Raw genomic sequence first — 22,853 nt, 5'->3', positions numbered from 1 at the left:
CTGCTGTAGTAGAATGGCGAGATGTTTATGTTCAGCATGTTGCTGTGGGTTTTTGTACTCAGTGAGTCCCTATTAATTGAGCTGCATCTTTTTTTTTTTAAATTTTATTTATTTATTTATTTATGGCTGTGTTGGGTCTTCGTTTCTGTGCGAGGGCTTTCTCTAGTTGCGGCAAGTGGGGACCACTCTTCATCGCGGTGCGCAGGCCTCTCACTATCGCGGCCTCTCTTGTTGCGGAGCACAGGCTCAGCAACTGTGGCTCACGGGCCTAGTCGCTCCGCGGCATGTGGGATCTTCCCAGACCAGGGCTCAAACCTGTGTTCCCTGCATTGGCAGGCAGATTCTCAACCACTGCGCCACCAGGGAAGCCCTGAGCTGCATCTTTATGTTAAGTGTTGGGGGCGGGGGAGAGAGGAGCACATGTGTCTGTGTACAGCAGTTATGTCTAGCCAGTGGATTCAACTTGTGCAAACTGTGTGTAATGGGCCCTACCACTAACAAACCAGGACATTTGAACAGAGTGGTTTATAGTTTATAATTGGCTTCCTATTACTGTTGGCTGATTCTCCTGCACAGAGAGTATTACTCCAGGATTGGTATTTGATTTAAGAAATTTTCAAATTGATTTTATCTTCAGTGCATTAATGCGTGGCCTAAATTCTTGCAGAGCCATTAGATAACCAGCCTGGACATGCTTTAGCAATTGTAACTGGATCTGAGCTGGCAGTGCTACAGCTTTTATTCAGCATAGATAAATCACTTTTCTGAAAACTCTTTTCTGCCTAAGCCCTGTGACTTATTTTTTAGGACACCTCAAGTGTAGGCCCCTTGAAATCTGAATATATTCCCCAAATCATTCTAAGACACACAAACAGGAATTTGTTAACACAAGTAGAATTAATCTCTATCTTCCTGTCAGAACAGAACACAAATATTCAAGGAATGGTGTGGAAATCAGCCTAATTTTCAAGCGTGCACAATTGTAATGCCTTGTAAAATCCGGAAATATGAAATGTGACTCCAGTAATGAAAATGCTATAAACGTAACTGAGTACATGGAAAACTGGAGGATGTTCTGCAATTTCATGAGGATTAGCATAGGTAAATGTTTTTCGTGAAACATTTTTTTTCAGCTCTAGATGTGCAGAATAGATCACAGCTGCATGAAAATACCAATTAATCATCTTCTAATACTTTTATGCAAATGATTATATTTGACTTTCACTTAGAGTTGCCATTAACACCTGGAACCCTACGATTGATAACAGGTAAGATTTTAATGAATACATAAATTAGAGATTTGAATCATGTTTAGATTAATTTATAGCACCTTTATTCATTACTGCAAGTCCTCTTGAAATCTAAAAATCACAGGATGAGACAGAAAATAAAGAAGAGGAGACAGCCTTTGAACTTATCAATTTTTTTTAGTGGTGAAAAAGGATGACTTGGAAATACTAAACCCTGCAAGTGTTTTTTTCTGCCCTTTGCAATAATTTGCCCAGATGCTAGGCCTGTGTATCCTGCAGAAGACTTTTATTTTCTCATGCCCTGAGATAACACTGGTCTTTTTTTTTTTTTTTAATGATATTTCTTCCTGTGCACACTCCTTGCTTTAGAAAATATTTTTTAAAAAAATGAAAGTCGAAATTGGCTTGTTGTAGACGTTTTGGGAAATACAGAGGACGTGAAGAAAAAAAAACCTCATTGTCCTGACATCCAGGGACAACCATTATTATATTGTATTTCTTTTCCCCTCCTTACCCCCATGTATAATTGTATTTGTATAATTATGTATCTTCCTTTTCCACTTACAAAGCCAAAATAGTATTTACAATTTATTGAAAGTTTACCATGTGCCAGGCACTGTGCTTAGTGTTTTAAGTGTATTATCTATTGAGTGGTAGATAATATTACCTTCATTTTACAGATTAGGACATGGAAGCTCAGAAAGGGTAAGTACCTTGCCCAGTATCACACATTTAGTAAGTGGCAGAGCTAGAATTCTAACCTGAAATGTCTAACTCAGAAACCCTGATTATATCACTGCGCTATACTCCCCTTGCATTCAATAAGTGGAAGCTGTTACTATTAAGTGAAAACCAAGTTGTCCCCTGAGGGCACTGTTTTCTCCGCAACCTCAAAAAACAGAAGCTACTCATTCTCCCATGACCCATGTACTACAAAGGCCAGTGGGAGATGAGGGGTCGGCTCTCTGTGGCCACGTCCAGACCATTGTTCTTCTGCCCTTGGGTAATACCAGCTTGAGACAGTTATCTTCAAGCTGTTACAACCACTACCCCTCATTGTTGCTCTCCTCTGCTGCCCTCCCCATCACTCAATGCATGGAGTTCCTTGGGCCTTGAAGGCCCACCCCTTGTCATTCTCTCGTCCTTGGCAGATTCAGTGCCTCCTCCAGCCGCTCGGCATCGAAGGCCTTTACTACCTTAAATCCAATGGCCCATTCCCATAGGAGTGACTGTTGCCTCTGATGTAGTCAGGAGGTTGAACAATGGGGTGAAATCAATTGTGTGTACATGTGTATGTGTGTATATCTACACATGTGCATATATACATATACACATATGTTTACTATACATTTTACTACATAAAGGATGTGTAACATACAATTTTAAAGTAGTAAAATATGCATTACTCTTTATTGTAAATTCCATATAGCCAATTAATTCTCACAGAATGCTTTTGTTGATTTTTGCCAAACTGTTAGTTATATCCTAGCGAACCTATGGTTGCAATTGACAAACCCACCATAAATGATGGTCGATATCTTCCCTTTTGTTAAAGACACGAAAGTAGAACAATGAAGACTTATGTTAGAGCTTCACTCATTCATCAGTGATATGACTTCTTTGTGGAACTGGAAAATAGTTTCTGAATGCTGGAGGACTATTTTTTCAATTTTTTTGGTGCTGCTTACAATGTAATGGCTACAGACAAGATGCACTTTTAAGTTTAATATGCATTCCTAACATTTTCTCCATTAATTTCTTTTTTAAAAAATTTATTTACTTATTTATTTTTATTTTTGGCTGCATTGGGTCTTCGTTGCTGTGCATGGGCTTTCTCTAGTTGCCGCGAGAGGGGGCCGCTCTTCGTTGCGGTGTGCGGGTTTCTTATTGTGGTGGCCTCTCCTGTTGCAGAGCATGGGCTCTAGGCGCGCGGGCTTCAGCAGTTGTGGCATGTGGGCTCAGTAGTTGCGGCTCGCAGGCTCTAGAGCACAGGCTTAATAGTTGTGGTGCACGGGCTTAGTTGCTCCACGGCTTGTGGGATCTTCCCGGACCAGGGCTCAAACCCATGTCCCCTGCATTGGCAGGCGGATTCTTAACCACTGTGCCACCAGGGAAGCCCTCCATTAATTTCTTAAATGTACACAATCATCAAAACAATGAAACAAGCTCTGATCTGTAGCATTTTCCAATTTCCATGGTATAAATACTCCTGCCATGAACAATTTCAAGCTACCAGTAGACGTCACTGGACATAGATTTGGGAAGAGACGTGCAGTGGCACACCATTATAATATTTCCATTAAACAGATACCATAGATAATAGTAAAATGTAGTAAAATAATTAGGAAGTGACGAGTTTTAAGAATTAATGACCTTTGTCTTTAATATAGTTTATTTAATTATAAGTTTGTACAACTTAAGTTTTAAAAATTTATTTTATTGAGGATAGTTGATTTACAATGTTGTGTTAATTTCTACTGTACAGCAAAGTGATTCAGTTGTACATATATACTTTTTCATATTCTCTTCCATTACCGTTTATCACAGGATATGGAATATAGTTCCTTGTACTGTACAGTAGGACCTTGTTGTTTACAATTTAATTTTTTTTTAAGTTAGTTGTTTTTTTTTTTTTAAAGTCTTGAATTTGTTAGAGTATTGTTTCTGTTTTATGTTTTGGTTGTTTGGCCACGAGGCATGTGGGATTAGCTCCCTGACCAGGGATCAAACCTGCACTCCTGCATTGGAAGGCGAAGTCTTAACCACTGGACCACCAGGGAAGTCCCCACAACTTAATTTTTAATAATGGCTGTATTTAACAACCAGCTTGCAAAATTCCTGAAATTTAACAATCACTTGGTATGAGCAACCCCGGCACAGCACTGTGTATAGTTGCCTCTGCACCTACTCTCTGCCCCAGCCCATCATCCATCTTTCTCACTTTCTAACTTGCAGCATGTATGCTTACCCTTTTATTCATTTTCTATTCACTCCTCAACCCACTATAACCTGACTTTTGTCTTTTCCATGACAGACCCTGTGCTAGTAAGTAAAGGCTCCTTTATCCCCACTTTCCCACTGAATTCCAGTTTTCCCCAAAGCTCTGTCTTAAGGTGGTCTGCTTTTCTCTTCCTACATATTTTGCTTTGGTGATCTCATCCAAACCCCTGACATTAAGTACACTGATGGCTCCCATATCTATAATTACAACCCACATCTCTCTCTGGAGCGCCAGATCCATTTGTCCAACAGTCTACAGGACATCTCACTTGCTTGTCTCATGGTGGTTCAAACTAAGCATTTCAAAAAATGTATTCCTTGTTTCTCCAGCTTTCCACCTCCATCCCCCAAATCTGACTTTGCCCCTCTTTTTCCTGCCGCAATAAATGGAGATCCCTTATTTAAGCCGTCCAAGCAAGACACCTTGGCATCAGGCTTGATTCCTCTCTCTTCTTCATCACCTCTACTATTCACCCTGGTACAAAATCCAGATTTACTCAATCATTCATTCATCCATCCATCCATCAAAACTGTCAGCAAATATTTATTAGAACGGCTGCATAGTATATTGTGTAAGAACACTAGAGCTTGGAGTCAGCCTGCCAAGCATGAAATCCTGACTCTGCCATTTACCTAGCTTTGTAACCTTGGGAAATTGACTTGACTATGCTGTGTTTCAGTTTTCTTAAATATAAAGTGGAAATAATAATAGAATCTTCCTCACAGGGAATTGAGAGGTTGAAATGGGTTGCTCTGAGTAAAGCACTTAAAACACAGCCTGACACAGAGTAACTGCTCAAGAAATGTTAGCTATTGTATTTACTGAGCTACATAATTATGCCAGGACATCATCCTAAATAAGTGGGAGTGTATTAGTTTCCCAGGACTGTTGTAACAAAGTACCACAGACCAGGTGGCTTAAACAAGAGATATTTATTGTCTCAGAGTTCTGGAGGTTAGAAGACCAAAGTCAAGGTGTCAGCAGGGCCACGGTCCCTCTGAAACCTGTAGGAGAATCTTTCTTTGCCTTTTCCTAGCTTCGGGTGGTTTTCTGGCAACCTCTGACACTCCCCAGCTTGCAACTGCATCACTCCAATCTCTGCCTTCGTCATCACATGGAGTTCTCCCTGTGTGTCTCTATCTTTACATGACTGTCTTCTTATAAGGATACCAGTCATACTGATTAGGGGTTCATCCTACTACAGTATGACCTCATCTTAACTAATTACATCTGCATCGAGCCTATTTCCAAAGAAGGTCACATTCTGAAGTATTGGGGGGGTTAAGATTTCAGCATATCTATTTTGCGGGGAGGCACAATCTAATTCATAATAGGCAGGAACTATGACATAGGAATCATATCTAATCCCTGACCTTCTTAACTCCTCTCCCTACAGTCACTGTTTTAGTTCATTCTGTCTTGTAACTCTTCCTAACTAGACCCTAGTCTGGCCCCACCATCAACAATTCTTCATGTGACTGTCAGAGTTATCTTTCCAAAACATAAAGTTCATCATGTTGCCTCCTTCTGAAGCTCTCTGAGCTTTCAGGTAAAGGTTTAGCACAAAAGAACTTTCTTGCTTCAGCTCCTTCCTGCTTCCCTACACTGAACCTCACAGCACAGACCAAAAAACTCTTTGTAGTTCCCCAATTGTATCATTCTCTTTTGCAACTCTGGATGCATGCCATTCTTCTGCTTTGCATACACTTACCCTCACATTTCTTCACTTGCTTGGGGAAGATGCCCCTGACACGCTCCCAACCCCTCTTCTGAGCATCTTTGGTACCCTGTGCACACCCTGAACATGGCTCTTACTGAATTTATTGTTTTTCTTGTGCTTTGTTGACAGGACAGAATGCCCTTGAGGGCTGGGACTGTTTTTGTGTCCCCTATTGTTAGACATTTGTGTCATTTTCAATTTTTTCACTATTGTAAATAATAGTGTGATAAATATGTTTAAATAGTTTTTCCAATTTAAAATTATTTCCTCAGGCACAACTCAACAGCAAAAAGACAAACAACCCAATTTTAAAAAAGGACAAAAGATCTGAATAGACATTTTTCCAAAGAAGATATACAAATGGCCAATAAACACAAGAAAAGATGCTCAACGTAATTAGTCATTAGGAAAATGTAAATCAAAACACACACAATGAGATATGACTTCAAACCCACTAGGATGGCCATAACAGCAAAAAAATAAGCGTTAAGAGAATGTGAAGGTGGAGAAATTGGAAGGTTGCTGGTGGGAATGTAAAATGGTGCAGCCACTGTAGAAAATGGTTTGGAAATGGTTTGGTTTGGTGACACCTCAAAAGTTAAACTTAGAATTACCATATGACCCTTTGGGACTTCCCTGGTGGCCCAGTGGTTAAGACCTTGCACTTCCACTGCAGGGGGCACAGGTTTGATTCCTGGTTGGGAACTAGATCCTGCCTGCCGTGCAGCATGACCAAAAAAAAAAAAAAAAAAAAAAAAATTCCATTCTTAAGAATTACCATATGACCCAGCAATTCCAATCTTAGATAGATATATATATATATGTATATATATATATACACCTGAAAGAATTGAAAGTAGGTGTTCAAACAAAAATTTGTACACAAATGTCCATAGCAGCACTATTCACAATAACCAAAAGGTGGAAATGATCCAAATGTCCATTAATGGGTGTGAATGGATAAACAAAATGTGGTATATCCATACAGTGAAATATTACTCAACCATAAAAAGGTATGAAGTACTGATACATACTACAATGTGGGTGAACCTCAAAAAACATCATGTTCAGTAAAAGAAGCCAGATACAAAAAGTTATATAGTATATGATTCCATTTATATGAAATATCCAGGATAAATAAATCCACAGTGACAGAAAGTAGATTGATCGTTGTCAGGGGGAGGAGGGGAGAATGGGAATTAACGGTCTAATGAGTATGGGTTTAATTTTGGGATGATGAAAATGTTTTGGAACCAGATAGTTGGTAGTTGCACAACATTGTGACTGTACTAAATGTCACTGAATTGTACACTTTAAAATGTTTAATTTTGGGGCTTCCCTGGTGGCACAGTGGTTAAGAATCTGCCTGCCAATGCAGGGGACACGGGTTTGAGCCCTGGTCCAGGAAGATCCCACATGCTGCGGAGCAATGAAGCCCGTGCCCCACAACTACTGAGCCTGCACTCTAGAGCCAGCGAACCACAACTACTGAGCCCGCGCGCCTAGAGCCCGTGCTCTGCAACAAGAGAAGCTGCTGCAATGAGAAGCCCGTGCACCACAACAAAGAGTAGCCCCCGCTTGACACAACTAGAGAAAGCCCGTGTGCAGCAATGAAGACCCAACGAGGCAAAAATAAATAAATAAAATAAGAAAAGTTTAATTTCATGTTATGTGAATTTTACCTAAAAAAATTAAAACAAAGAAGGAATAATGTACTGATACATGCTGCAATATGGATGAACCTTAAAAACAATATTTTGAGTGAACGAAACCAGATACAGAAGGTCACATATCGTATGATTCCATTTATATTAAATATTCAGAATAGATAAATTCATAGATACAGAAAGCAGATTAGTGGTTGTCAGAGGTTGGGGCAGAGGGGAATAAGGGGTGACTATTGAATGGATATGAGGTTTCCTTTTGGAGTGATGAAATATCTTGGAACTAGTTAGTGGTGATGGTTGCACAACAACATTGTGAATGTACTAAAGCTACCGAATTGCATACTTAAAAATGGTTAAAATGGTAAATTTTATATTATGTGTATTTTACCACAATAAAAATATATTTCCTTAGGAAAGATTTTCTGAATGACGTCAGAGTCAAAGGATATGGTATTTTGCTGAATTTCTGTTGAGAAGCGGTCACTCATTGCCTTCTCACCAGCAGTGTTTGCGAGAGTCTGTACTGTGTCCTCACTAGACTTTGGTATTGTGTTAAAAAGCAAAAAACTTCATTAATTTGACATAACACTGTTCCTCTTCAGGGAAGTTCCTCGTGCTTCCAAGTGTAAGGCTAAATTGAGTAGGAAGAGTTTTTAGGAACCTAGCCAAATAAATGAATTTTAGAGCTGGGAGAGACCTAGAGCATCTAGATCATTGACTCTCATCCTCATCAGACCAATATTAATAACAACCTTACTATCCTGAAATAAAATTTGTAGATAACCTACCTAAAGTTTATATGACGTAGTGCTTCAGAGAATATGATTTTTGGAGTAATCATTCTGGGATCAAATTCCTGCTCTGCTGCTTATTAGCTGTGTGAACTGGGGTACTATTTTGTGCCTCAGTTTTTTCATCTATAAAATGGGGCCAATGACAGTGTCTACCTCATAAGATTGTTTGAAGACTAAATTAGTGTAGATATATACGTGTGTGTATATATATATATATATATATATATATAAATTTATTTATTTGTTTATTTTTGGCTGCGTTGGGTCTTTGTTACTGCACGCGGGCTTTCTCTAGTTGTGGCGAGCAGGGGCTGCTCTTCGTTGTGGTGCACGGGCTTCTCATTGCAGTGGCTTCTCTTGTTGTGGAGCATGGGCTCTAGGCGCACGGACTTCAGTAGTTGCGGCACGCGGGCTCAGTAGTTGTGGCTTGCGGGCTCTACAGCACAGGCTCAGTAGTTGTGGCCCACGGGCTTTGTTGCTCTGTGGCATGTGGGATCTTCCTGGGCCAGAGCTTGAACCCGTGTCCCCTGCATTGGCAGGCAGATTCTTAACTACTGCGCCACCAGGGAAGCCCTATATATATTCTTAGGATTACAATTTCCTACCCATAAAAAAAAAGAAATAAAAGAAAGTAATGTACAATAAAATGTATTTTAAATCTGTAAATACTTAGGCGTGATTACCCTAGAAGTGACTGCAATAGATGTTTGCATCTACACATAGAATCACCCTGGAGGCCACGGCTATAAATGTAGACTGATGGCTATATGTTGCACTTCAAAAACTATGAGCATTGCTATTGGTGACAAGCTCTTCCAAAAGCAATTCTCTATACAGATCAAATCCCTTGATTTTCATTAGAGTTGCACTCCTGGGAAGTATTTTTAAAAACCATGCTTGTAGGTAAAATGGATGTAGATTCTAGGCTTAGATAATTTTATAGGTTTTTCATCTTAATAAATGTGCAGTGGGGCATTTGAAAGTGGATCACGGGACCATTCTTTATTATGTGGGCTATCCTACATTTTCCGGATGTCTAGAACCCCTGGCCCCTTCCTCTAAACGTCATCATTCTGTAAGGGGTATTTCCTCACTGAGAACCACTGAAGCTATTCCAACTATCTCCTTTTCCAGACCAGGTTACTGGGGCTTAGAGAGGGAGTTTAAAATAGACGTGTATTACTGTTTTTTTAAAAAAAATTATTTATTTATTTATTAATTTATGGCTGTGTTGGGTCTTCGTTTCTGTGCGAGGGCTTTCTCTAGTTGTGGCAAGTGGGGGCCACTCTTCATCGCAGTGCGCGGGCCTCTCAGTATCACGGCCTCTCTTGTTGCGGAGCACAGGCTCCAGACGCGCAGGCTCAGCGCAGGCTCAGTAATTGTGGCTCACGGGCCTAGTTGCTCCGTGGCATGTGGCATCTTCCCAGACCAGGGCTCGAACCCGTGTCCCCTGCATTGGCAGGCAGATTCTCAACCACTGCACCACCAGGAAGCCCCTAGACGTGTATTACTTTGACTGCTTGTTCACCCCATCCACACCTTCAGCCATGTGATCCCGGTGGGAGATGTCTTGCTAGTAAGCAGGACTCCACCTCGGCCACATTTATCCACTTTATTCTTTTCTTTGCCTATACACCGTCTTTTTTCCCTAACCTTTTCCCTCCTTCTTCCCTAACACCCAACCTGTTAGCAAGTCCTGTTGGTGTGCCTTCAATATGTGCCTTCTATTGGTGCCCTGCTACAACCTATTCTCATAGCAGCCAAAGGAGCTTTTGAAAAAAAATCACATCAAGCCAGTCTTCTGCTTCAACTGCCCCAGAGGCTTCCCAAGACACTGGGGATAAAATGCAACTTCCTCTCCCTGTGCTGCAAGGCCCTACATGGTCTGGCCTCATCTCCTTCCATTCTCCTGACTATGCTCCAACCACCTGGCCTCACAGACCTGCTCCAGGGTCTTTACGCATGCTGTTCCCTCTAACTTCTCTTCTGCCAGATCTTTGGAGAGCTGACCCCTTATCCTTCATGTCTATTCAAATGTCACCACCTTAGAAACCATCCTTGGCCACCTTATCTAAGATAACCCCATGCCCCGTCACTCTCTATCCCCTTTCTCTCATTTTTGCTCTTTGAAGCACTTACCATGATTTGAAATGGGAGTGTTTATTTGTTGGCTCATTTATTGCCTGCCTCCTCACTAGATTGTAAGCTCCACTGGGGCAGAGACTTCGTTAGTCTCATTCTCCGAGGGATCCTGGGGCCTAGCACAGTGTCTGCAAGTGCTGATCAGTAATTTTTGAATAAGTGAACAAAGGCCTAACACACAACTCAGAACGGACCAATCAGAATCCTTCTCCATGAATTTTGCAACTTGACTCAGAGAGAAGTTCCTTTTTGTTTTTTTTGATACGTGGGCCTTAGAATATAAAGCTCAGAGAGTACTGGCTGCTGAGTGTTCTCCCTTTCAGGCCAAAGAACTGGAGAGAGAGAAGAATGATGTAGACATATGGAGAGCCAGAGAAAAGAGAGAAAGATGAAGAGAGTATATTTGCAGCAGTGGCAGGAGGGCATCAGATGTCCCTGGGGTCCGGTTGCTAACCTGGTCTCTGTGTGTGTATGGATGGGCCCACATGTACATCCTGTTTGTAAAAATCAATTTCGTTGAGGCATAATTTACATGCAGCAAAAATCACTGGTTTTAAGTATGCAATTTGATGAATTTTAATGCTGTATACAGTTGTGTAATTACCACCACAATCAAGATATAAAACATTTCCTTCAACCCAAAAAGCGTAACCTATGGAACTTGAGTTCCACATGATACTCCATGATTCTTTTTGTAAAAAACAGCTTTGTTGAGGTTTTATATACAATAAGCTGCACATATTTAAAGTGTGTAATTTGATAAGTTTTGACATATGTATACACCCGTGAAACTATCACTATAATCAAGATAGCGAACACCTCCATCACCCCTGAAAGTTTCCTCCTGCTTCTTTGTAATCCTTCCCTCTCATCCCCCTTTACCCCAACCCAAGCAACCACTAATCTGCTTTGTGTCACTATAGATCAGCCTGCATTTTCTAGAGATTTTTATAAATGAAATCATGCACTCCTTTTTGGTCTGGCTTTTTTCATTCAGCAAATTTTCTTTTTAGATTCATCCATGTTGTTGCAAGTATCAGTAGTTAATTCTTTTTTATTGCTGAGTAGTATTCCGTTGGATTGATATGCCACAATTTGTTGGACATTTGGGTTGTTGCCAGTTTGGGATTATTACAAATAAAGTTCTATGAACATTCGTGTACAGGTCTTCATATGGACGTAATATTTCTTTTTCTCTTGGGCAAATACCTAGGAGTGGAATGGCTGGATCCTGTTACCCTTACGTTATTCTTTTTTTATTTTTAAACTTGGACGCGTTTGCAAAGTGTCCATTAACAGCATTTTAATTTTTTTAATTTTTTAATTTTTAATTTTATTTTTTTGGCCACACGTCTTGTGGATCTTAGCTCCCCGACCAGGGATCGAACCCGGGCCCCCAGCAGTGGAAGTGCAGAGTGCTAACCAATGGACCGCCAGGGAATTCCCTCCCTTATGTTATTCTTAATAATATGTTTCACTTTTTGGCTGAAACTAATCAATTTAGGATTGGTCAAGGCCCCTCATCAGGATGGGGACTCAGTTCCCTCCCTCTCAAGGGTCTCAGAGCTGCCTCTGGTCCTATGTGAGCCGTGATGCAGTGGCAGCCTGAGGGGCACCTTATCTTCCTGAGCACGTCTCGATGGAGAAGCGATGCTGGCTTACACAAGCACACTGACCTCTTGCCTCTTGCCAGAATCTAAAATCATGAAATCTTTTGCAAGCGTGCTGCCTCCGGACTGGAATGTTAAGTGCCAGTGGAGTTGTCTGGCTTAACAGTCTGGTCAAAATATGTCTGCGGATGGACAAGGTCAGTGATTGACTCCGTGGAAGGAGAGCCTTAGATGAAAAGACAGTCTGAAGAACAGGGAGCCATAGGGATGAACTGAGAACGAGGCTTATGCATTCAGAGCAGCTTAGAGACAGCGTCACGCGGGCAGCATGCTTTCACATTTGAGTTTATTTCTGAAAAAGGAATGCGTTCAGATGGTTCAAAATTCAAGAGCTAGGGTAGGTACACAGCACTGTGAAAAGTCTTTCTCTTACCCACATCCCCACTTCCTCTTCCTGGAGGCAACCGCAACTCCTCCCACCCCAGTTCCTTGTTTATCCTTCCAGAGATTTGCATACACTAAAATTTGCATATACCAGTACATATGTGTATATCTTGTGTGTGTAGCACTTTTATACAAGTGCTAGCAGGCTAAGCACATCGTTGTACACTTTGATTTTTTTCACTTTGCACATCTTAGAGCTTGTCTGCAATACAGTGGAAAGAGCCTGCTCATTTTTTTTTTTTAATTTACATAGAATACCATTATGCTGATTTAACCTGTTGAGGCAGCATTTGACCACTGGTGCTGGTATGACAACGGATGACAGGGTGAATAATTTTAGTTTGCACAGTAAATAATGTCAGAGTTACAGGTGGATTCTCTTGGCCTGCTGGACTGTGATATCATCTCAGTGAAAGCAGACTGAGGGGAAAGTAACATTTCTAAGCACTTGATATGCCAAAGGGTTCATAAAGCAGTGGTTCTTTAACTTTGGTGTCTTGGAGAATTACCAGGGGAGCTAATTAAAAGTGAGGCTAAGCAGGCTTCTCCCTCCTCCACTGCCCCAGAAATTCTGATTCATTGGAGCCAGTGGAGGGGGGTGGGCGGAGCACAGATTCCCATAAAGGTGGTCCTCAGGCTCAGCTTTGAGGAGAGCCGAGCTCTGCGGAGGGAAAAGAGCTTTCCACTGAAGGAGTCACTAAAGAGTTCATTAATTCAAATTATTAAAATAATTTCATTCCCATATTTTTAAGCCTGAGAAGAATTCATGAACAAGAAAATGACTTTTTCAAACGGTTCAGAAGGCTATGCAGTCTCCCCACCCCTGCCTCCCAGTTCTGTCTTCTTAGAGACAACAGTTTCTTGCCAGTCATTATTTTGCAGGGACATAAAGTCCCTACCACACTGCAGGGAGCACCATTGTGACTGAGGAAGTACACCTTGCTCCTAGTTAGAGGCAGTGCAATGGGCTGAGAAGAGCAACAAACTTGGATTTGGGCGTCCTGGGTCAAATGCCTTAAATATCAGCGACTTGGGCTTCCCTGGTGGCGCAGTGGTTAAGAATCTGCCTGCCAATGCAGGGGACACGGGTTCAAACCCTGGTCCAGGAAGATCCCACATGCCGCGGAGCAACTAAGCCCGTGCACCACAACTACTGAACCTGCGCTCTAGAGCCTGTGAGGCACAACTACTGAGCCCAAGTGCCGTAACTACTGAAGCCTGCGTGCCTAGAGCCCATACTCTGCAACAAGAGAAGCCACTGCAATGAGAAGCCCGCGCACCACAACGAAGAGTAGTCGCCGCAACTAGAGAAAGCCTGCGCACAGCAACGAAAACCCAACACAAAAAAAAAAAAAAAAAAAAAAAATCAGCAGCTCCCTGTGGGCCAGGCACCGAGCTCAGGATTTTACATGCATTATCTCAGTTAATCTTACAATGACCCATTTTACAGAGAGCAAAACTGAAGCCGAGAGGTTTCATTATTGTCTGGGGTGGGAGTGGGGGTCTCACACAGCTAAGGTAATGAAACTAGAAATTTGAATTCAGGTCTAAAACCCTTGCTCTGAAACACTCTGTCTGGAGGACCAACCTCTTGGTCACTGGGCCTTTGGGGAAAAGCTCTTCGCCACCCTCACTTCTCTGGCCTCCATAACGCTTGATGGAAACCACACATTCATTGTCTTTCCCACCTTGGGAGCTCTGTGAGGACGTGTCTGCATCTTGTTCTCCACTGTAGACGCAACACCTGCCATCTGGGCAGACAGCAGGCGCCCAAAAAAGGACTGCTGTGATGGGGTTTGGGTAGAAAATCCAGGAAGGGTGAATTCCCATAACTGTTGCAATTCTTCAGCCCACTAATTTATTTTAGAATTGTTTTAATTTTTAATAAGTGTTTCCCAATTATAGACTGATGTGTGCTCAATATAGATCAGAAAATAATTTTTAAAAATCTAAATATACATAATTACATCACCAGGAAAAAAACCTTTTTTTTTTTTTATACAGCAGGTTCTTATTAGTCATCAATTTTATACACATCAGTGTATACATGTCAATCCCAATCACCCAATTCATCACCCCCCCCCCCCCGCGGCTTTCCCGCTTTGGTGTCCATACGTTTGTTCTCTATATCTGTGTCTCAATTTCTGTCCTGCAAACCGGTTCATCTGTGTCATTTTTCTAGGTTCCACATATATGCGTTAATATACGATATTTGTTTTTCTCTTTCTGACTTACTTCACTCTGTATGACAATCTCTAGATCCATCCACGTCTCAACAAATGACCCAATTTCGTTCATTTTTATGGCTGAGTAATATTCCATTGTATGTATGTATCACATCTTTATCCATTCATCTGTCGATGGGCATTTAGGTTGCTTCCGTGACCTGGCTATTGTAAATAGTGCTGCAATGAACATTGGGGTGCATGTGTCTTTTTGAATTATGGTTTTCTCTGGGTATATGCCCAGTAGTGGGATTGCTGGATCATATGGTAATTCTATTTCTAGTTTTTTAAGGAACCTCCATACTGTTCTCCATAGTGGCTGTATCAATTTACATTCCCACCAACAGTGCAAGAGGGTTCCCTTTTCCCCACACCCTCTCCAGCATTTGTTGTTTGTAGATTTTCTGATGATGCCCATTCTAGCTGGTGTGAGGCGATACCTCATTGTAGTTTTGATTTGCATTTCTCTAATAATTAGTGATGTTGAGCATCTTTTCATGTGCTTCTTGGCCATCTGTATGTCTTCTTCGGAAAAATGTCTATTTAGGTCTTCTGCCCATTTTTGGATTTTTTTCTGCCCATTTTTGACCTTTCTCTCATCTTGCCTGCCTACTATACACACACACACACACACACGTATATAATACATTATGTATAACATATATATATTATGTATATATATAAAATGTAGGCAGGCAAGATCATTACATATAATACATAAGATATAATGTACCCATATAAAATGTGCGTATTGATGTATATATATCCCTGTCCATCTCGCTCCCATTTCCCCCTGTTAAACAGGTTGAATAATCTCCACTTATAGGTCTCCAAGGAGGTCCTTGCGGGATTTTTGCTAGCACAGTGCCAGGCACACACTGACTTGCTTTTTTTTTTTTTTTTTTTTTTTGTTTAATAAATTTATTTATTTATTTATTTATTTTTGGCTGTGTTGGGTCTTCGTTTCTGTGCGAGGGCTTTCTCTAGTTGCGGCAAGCAGGGGCCACTCTTCATCGCGGTGCGCGGGCCTTTCACTGTCGCGGCCTCTCGTTGCAGAGCACAGGCTCCAGATGCGCAGGCTCAGTAGTTGTGGCTCACGGGCTTAGTTGCTCCGCGGCATGTGGGATCTTCCCAGACCAGGGCTCGAACCCGTGTCCCCTGCATTGGCAGGCAGATTCTCAACCACTGCGCCACCAGGGAAGCCCTGACTTGCTTTTTCTACATGAAAATTAAAAGATGGCAGTATTTCAGGGAATTAGGGGGGCTGGACCTGTCTTGTGTTTTACCACAGGAGCCTCCAGCCTTACCTATGACTCTGCAGTGCTGACTGCAGGGTCACCAGCAGCCTCCTGGTTACAGCAGGATCCTCAGTAGCCCTCACTCCGGGAAAGACACTGTGTTTCCAAAGGACCCACATGTCCGATCCCCGTGGTCTTTCCAATCCTCACTGTAAACAAACATCTTGACCTCCTGTTTGTCTATAGTCTCCCTTGCGTTTGGTTAATGTTTGTCAGTCCTCTGGAGATAGAACACTTCTGGGGCGCTCACAGACTTTGGCTTCTACTTTTGCAAAGTGGACTCAGCCTGAACACCTGCCAGCTTCCCCAGCAGATTTACTGTCATTTCTCTCAGCTCCAGGAGCAACCCCAGCTGTGGAGCTGCAGTAGATTACATTTCTGTTTAAACCATTCACTGTCCATTCTGGGGGAGGGTTATACTACATCTCTGCCCGATTGAATTCAGGAGTGGCTATAAGATTTGATTTGGTCAATAAAACGTGGGTGTCAATGGCCATGTCACTTCTAAGCAGATGTTTTCAGCTAGCTTGTGGTCTGCTATCTTTTTCTTTTCTCTCTACCATGGATCCAGCAATGTCCCTGAGAGGGGCTGTTCCTTCAGCCTGGAGTGACAATAATACAGAGTAGGGACAAGCTGACCTATGATGACATGTAACATGAGTGAGAAATAATTATTTGTCAGAGAAAAAACCACCTGTCTCTGAGATCTTGAGATCATTTGTTACTATAGCATAATCTAGCCCATCCTGCATCTCTGTTACAGTGGCCTTGGCATGTTACTTGACTTCTTTGAGCTTGAGTAGCCTCATCTGTAAAATGGGGATAATTGTGCTTACTTCACTTACAGGGTTTTTGGGGGGGGGGATTGTCATAAACAATGGATTGAAAGCACTTAGCCTAGTTCCTGGAACTCAGTAGCTGCCTGTGAAATACTAGGTGAATCTCAACCTGATTGGCAGTTGGAGAGAGGCCAGACACAGAATGACGGAGGGAGGCCTTCCATTAAAAAGCCGGATAAACACTGATGTCCACAGTAGCACTATTCACAATCTCCAAAAGGTGAAAACAAGCCAAATGTCCATCAGTGGATGAATGGATAAACAAAATGTGGTGTAGACATACAATGGAATATTATTTGGCCCAAGAAAAGAAGGACATTCTGACACATGCCGCAACATGGATGAACCTTGAAGACATTATGCTAAGTGAAATAAGCCAGACACAAAAGGACAAATAATATAGGATTCTCCTTATATGAGGTGCCTTGAGTAGTCAAATTCATAGAGACAGAAAGTAAAGTGGAGGTTGCCAAGGGTTGGTTGGAGGGGGGATGGGGAGATTTAATGGGTATAGAGTTTGAGTTTGGGAAGATGAAAGTTCTGGAGATGGAAGGTGGTGGTGATAGCTGCACACAGTGTGAATGTACTTAATGTCACTTACCTGTACACTTAAAAATGGTTAAAACGGTAAACTCTATGTTGTGTATATTTTATCACAATTTTATTTATTTTTAAAAATTGAAAAAAAAATTGGATCATTTGTCTTTTTATTATTGAGTTGTAGAGTTCCTTATATATTCTACTGCAAGTCCCTTATCAGATATATGATTTGCAAATAGCTTCTCCCATTCTGTGTACTGTCTTTTCTACCTGAACTCTTTTTTTCAATCAATATTTTTTTAATTGAAGTATAGTTGATTTACAATGTTGTGTTAATTTCTGCTGTACAGCAGAGTGATTCAGTTATACATATATATACATTCTTTTTAAAATATTCTTTTCCATTGTGGTTTATCACAGGATATTGAATATAGTTCCCTGAGCTATACAGTAGGACCTTGTTGTTTATTCATTCTATAAATAAAAGCTTACATCTGCTGACCCCAACTTCCCATTCCATCCCTCCCCCACCCCCCTCCCCCTTGGCAACCACCAGTCTCTTCTCTATGTCTCTGATTCTGTTTCTGTTTCATAGATAGCTTCATTTGTGTCATATTTTAGATTCCACATGTATTTTATCACAATTTTTATAAGCTGGATGAAGCTTCCTTTTCCTTTAAAAAAAAAAAAAAACCCTTCATTCCTTTTTTTTTACTCTGCTTTATGTTGGGCCGACCTCATTTGGAGTCCTTTCTTGTTCTGGACCACAAATTTTTATCTTTTCCTTTATTATTCTTTTTATTACACACATCACACATGGTCATTATTAAAAAAATTAAAATGCAGATAAGCAGAAAGAAAAGAAATGTACCCATGTACTCACCCTGTAGTAATAACCACTGTTAACGGTTTGGTATATCTCATTCCAAACATTTTTCTAAGCACTTATACATATAATTATACATACATCTATATACCTTTATACAAACTTCATTTAAACATAAAATCAGGTCATATTATATATACTGATATAAAAACCTGTTTTTTTCCCTACAAAATAATAAATAACATGAACAGTTTTCCACATTAACAAGTATAGATCTGCATTGTAATTTTAAAGGACTTCACAGACACCACCTGTATATACGGAAGTAACATCTTTATTTAACCAACTCCCCATTGATCGACATTTAGGTTGTTTCCATTTTTTGTTGTTGTTGTTGTTATTATAAGCAAGCTTGTGGCAAATAGAATAATAATGGTACAACTTTTTTCCTATGTACCAGGTTCTATGCTAAACTCTTCACAAGCATTATTTAATTTAATCCTCAGAAGAATCCTATAAAGTAATACAGTTATAATCTCTGTTTTATAGGTGAGGAAACTGCAATTCACAAAGGTTACGTTATTTGTCAACATCATCCAGCAAGTGACTGACAACCCTGGGATTTGAATGGAGCTCTGCCTGGTACTACAGCCCATCCTCTTTCCTTTAAATTGTGCTGTGTCCCAACTCCTGAAACAGGGCTCCTTAAATTCCCTTTCCTGCAGCCACAGAGTGGGAGGGATTTGTGGGCAAGGGGCCTGGAAGGTCCCTCATATAACTCTTTTGAAACCTAAATGGAGCCAAAAAAGTCATGGACCCGTTTCCCCTTAAGAAAGTTTACATATTTGCCAACAAGGATACCAAGTCTTCCCTGGGGAATGTCCAGGAGGTCTGAGATCTGGGTCATCTCTGTAAGGGAGTAGGCCCAGCACTATCTGATGTCACATGCTCTTGACCTGCAGGTTTGCCTGTTGTCGGCTCAGCCCCGAGAGAAGCACACCGGGCCCACAAAGCTTTCTTTCCAGCTGAGGCTTAGAGGTTAGCCAATCCAACCTGGAGTCTTGTGCTTCTTTGCCAAACAACGCAGGTGCTCCGGTGGGTCCAGGCCCATGGCTTCGTTGAGTACACATCCCTGGAAGCAGCAGCCACTGAGGTGATTCTTTGTCCACTACCCAATTGGGCAACTGCTCGTCTCAGTACAGAACCTGCTTCCCCCTGCTTATACCTTTTAAAAAGCATGTTGTTAGGTTCATACAAATTTAGAATTGTTATATCTTCCTGGTAAATTGGATTTTTATCATTATGAAATGACCACCCCTCTCCATTATGAGATGTTTTGGGCTTTAAAGTCTATTTTATTCTGTAACGAATCTAGCCATGTCAGCTTTCTTTTGTTTAGTATTTGTATAACATGCTTTTTCTACCTTTCCACTGTCAACCTTTTTTGTATATTTATTCTTTAGGTATATTTCTTATAGACAATATATAGTTGGATTTTTATTATCTACTCTGGCAATCTTTGCCTTTCAAATGAAATATTTATTTTTTATACCTCAAGATAATCTTACCATTATTTACAGTCAATATTCATTTAGACGTTTTACTTGGGATCATTTTTTGTCTGCCTGTAATAAAACATTTAGAATGTCTTTAGTGTATTTGATCTAGTGGCAAACTGTTTCGGTTTTGTTTGTCTGAAAATGTCACCTTTATGGTTGATTTCCTCCTTAATTCCTAACATGTTGGAAGAAAACAAATGTTAATTCAGAATTCTTACACCTAGCAAAAATATCCTTCAAGAATGAAGACAAAATAGACATATCATCATTCCACTGAACTCTTAGTTCTTTCCACCTGCTCTTCCCTACCAATCCCAAGAATTTTGGCAGAGAGCACAAAGATATTGAGCTTATCTAAGACTCATCTTCTTTTTACTTCATCTCATATCCTGATTTCCTGTTAAGTCCTGTAAACTCTATTACAATCTAACCATTTCTTACTTCCTCCACTTCTACTACCTTAGCTTAAACTACTGTCATCTCACCCAAACTGTAGCAATAGCTTCCTAATTGGTCTCTCTGCTTCCTCTCTTACCACCCACATGATGTTGACACAACATCCTTTTATAATGCAAAGGAGATATTGTTATTTTCTGCTCAGAACCCTCCGATGTCTTCCCATCACATTTAGCATCAAATGCAAACTCTGTGCATAGTGTCCATGATGTGGCTTCTCCCTACCTCTCTCACTTCATTTCCTACCACACTCCTCCTTGTTCACTGAGCTCCAGCCACACTGGACTCCTGCTGTTCCTCACTCATGCCCAGTTCGCTTCTATCTCCGGATCCTCCCAGGTGCTCCTGCTTCTGCCTGGAGTGTTCCCCCCAGAGGGAGCCCACCTCCCTCCCTCACTTCATTCCCACCTCTGCTCAAATGTTAACTCATCAGTGAGGGTTTCCCTGAACTCCCTAAAATAAAATTCTCTCATTCTCTATCCTCTACTCTGCTTTAATTTTCTTCCTAACAATGATAACTACCTGACCTTATTTCATATGTACTAGAGTATAAACTCAAGGAGGACAATAACTTTATTTTATTCATTGTATTCGTCCCTCGTGTCTCAAATAGTCCCTGGCAGAGAGGAAGTTTTCAGTAAATACCTGCTGAATAAATGGATCTGCACAGTTGTCTATGTTATAATGAGAATGCATATTAAAATATTTTAAAGCAAATATAGCCCAAGTATCTAACCTCATCAGCTTGTTACTACAAAGTTGGGTTTAATTGCCTGATTGCCCTTTCATATTCAACTTGTAATGACTTCAATCCCATTCATGTGATGGCAAATCCTCAGTCTTTCCTCCAAAGTCCCCGCAGTTATTTCTGGGGGTCCCCACAGAAGGGCTCGCAGGAGTGATGTACTAGAGTTGGCATGTACAGCCTCCCAAGAGCTGATTGTTAAATATTCAGGAATTCTGTAAGTTGATTGTCATACCGTGGTAGCTTGAAATTGGTCAGAGTGGAAGTACTTACACACTGGCAATCAGAGAATGCTATAAATCATGGTGGTGTTTTAAATAAAAAAAAATTTGTAGAGCCAGTTTATCAGTACGAGGTTCCCCAAACTAATTAGTAAACTACTGTCTCCAAGTGGTATCCGCTGTCCTCCAGCTGAGGCCCCATGGAAGGCTCTTGGAGAACCCTGCCTAGTGCCACGGCCCATCCAGACAAGGCCAACGCACCTGCTAAGGCTATCTCATATACTCTCAGGGAGCCAAGAGTCAAATTTAGGACTACTTATCCAGTAGATACAGAAATGGAGGGGAGCTTTGAAGATACAGGGTTTCTCCAAAACCTCCCTCAGTGTCTCCTCTCACCAGCTGACTTTGAAAGCTCTTAGACTTTTTTTTTTTTTTTTAAATCAAAGCTCCATAGTGGTGGTGACAAGGCATGGCTTGATGACTTTATCTCCACCCCTCCACGCACCCACCCCCTGCCCCCTTGGAAGACTCTGCTACTTGTATTTTCCAAACCCATTCCTCATTCTTCCTTACTGTAGCTGTGATGACAGAGCAGCAGAATGACAGAGCAGGAGACAGAAGAAGCCACCATAAGGACACTGGAGACAAAATAAAATCCCTTGACTCGCTTAAGCCACTGTTAGCTGGCTTACCTACTACCTGACCAATTCCTAACTGAAACACTTCTCTATAATATCCATCACCTTCCCCAAGCCAGTTAAGTAAAAACATATTTTCCAGGCAAGTACAAGAGCCCTAGGCATCCTCCCCACAACTTGATGACTGCCTCCAGGCCCCTATGTAGACTCTGGACCTGCCCTCATGGTTCCATATATGTCCCTTCTGGCACGTGCTGCACTACCCCTCCCCACTGACCCACGCAAGCAGGAGGTACGCAGGAGATATTTCTCCTGAACCTGCTCCCTCCATAGGTCAAGGCCTTCACGTTGAGGAAATAGCAGAGTGTGGGCTTTTAGGCTTGTGTTTGAGCCCTGATACTTACAACTGTCCTGAGGAAAGTTATTCATTTTATTCTCAGTTTTCTCATCTGTGTAATGAGGTCAATACTCCCAGCCTCCTGGGGTTGATCGCTGTAAGGATTAAATGAGAAAATGCCCAGAGCAAGTGCTCAGTGGGTATTAGCTCTTACAGACAGGGCTGTAATGAACTTTATGGTCCACACATATCACACCTAACAATTTCCTTAGGATAAATTCCTAGAAGAGGAATTTCTGGGTTACAGTTTCTGCTCATTTCGAATTTTGACCATACTGAAAATTGTTCTCCAAAAGGGTTTATACCAATCTGAGAATCTCCCATTTCTCCAGAACTTCATTAGTACAATGTATTATCATTTTCCTTATCTTTGCTGATTTTTTAAGGCAAAAATAGTGTCTCACTTTTTTCTTATTAATTTTTAAGTTGGATGTATTTTTAATGGCTCACAATGTTGATCACTTTCTCATGTTTGTTGGTC

General features: G+C 41.1%; 1 long non-coding RNA gene across 2 annotated transcripts; it reads left to right on the top strand.

Annotated features, from left to right (window-relative positions):
- Positions 1-332: 332 nt before the first annotated feature.
- LOC103017130 (uncharacterized) lies at positions 333-20,940 on the top strand. 2 transcript variants are annotated; one of them, XR_450024.2, is made up of 4 exons: positions 1,116-1,268; positions 1,931-1,955; positions 18,906-18,998; positions 19,319-20,940. It is a non-coding gene; the product is annotated as an uncharacterized LOC103017130 (long non-coding RNA). The 2 variants fall into 2 exon arrangements; XR_009007586.1 differs by lacking the exons at positions 1,116-1,268; positions 1,931-1,955 and adding an exon at positions 333-1,101.
- The last annotated feature ends 1,913 nt before the right edge of the window (positions 20,941-22,853 follow it).

Source organism: Balaenoptera acutorostrata, chromosome 1 (genome assembly GCF_949987535.1).
Source record: "Balaenoptera acutorostrata chromosome 1, mBalAcu1.1, whole genome shotgun sequence".
Taxonomy (NCBI): domain Eukaryota; kingdom Metazoa; phylum Chordata; class Mammalia; order Artiodactyla; family Balaenopteridae; genus Balaenoptera; species Balaenoptera acutorostrata.
This window is presented reverse-complemented; position numbering and strand designations above follow the sequence as displayed.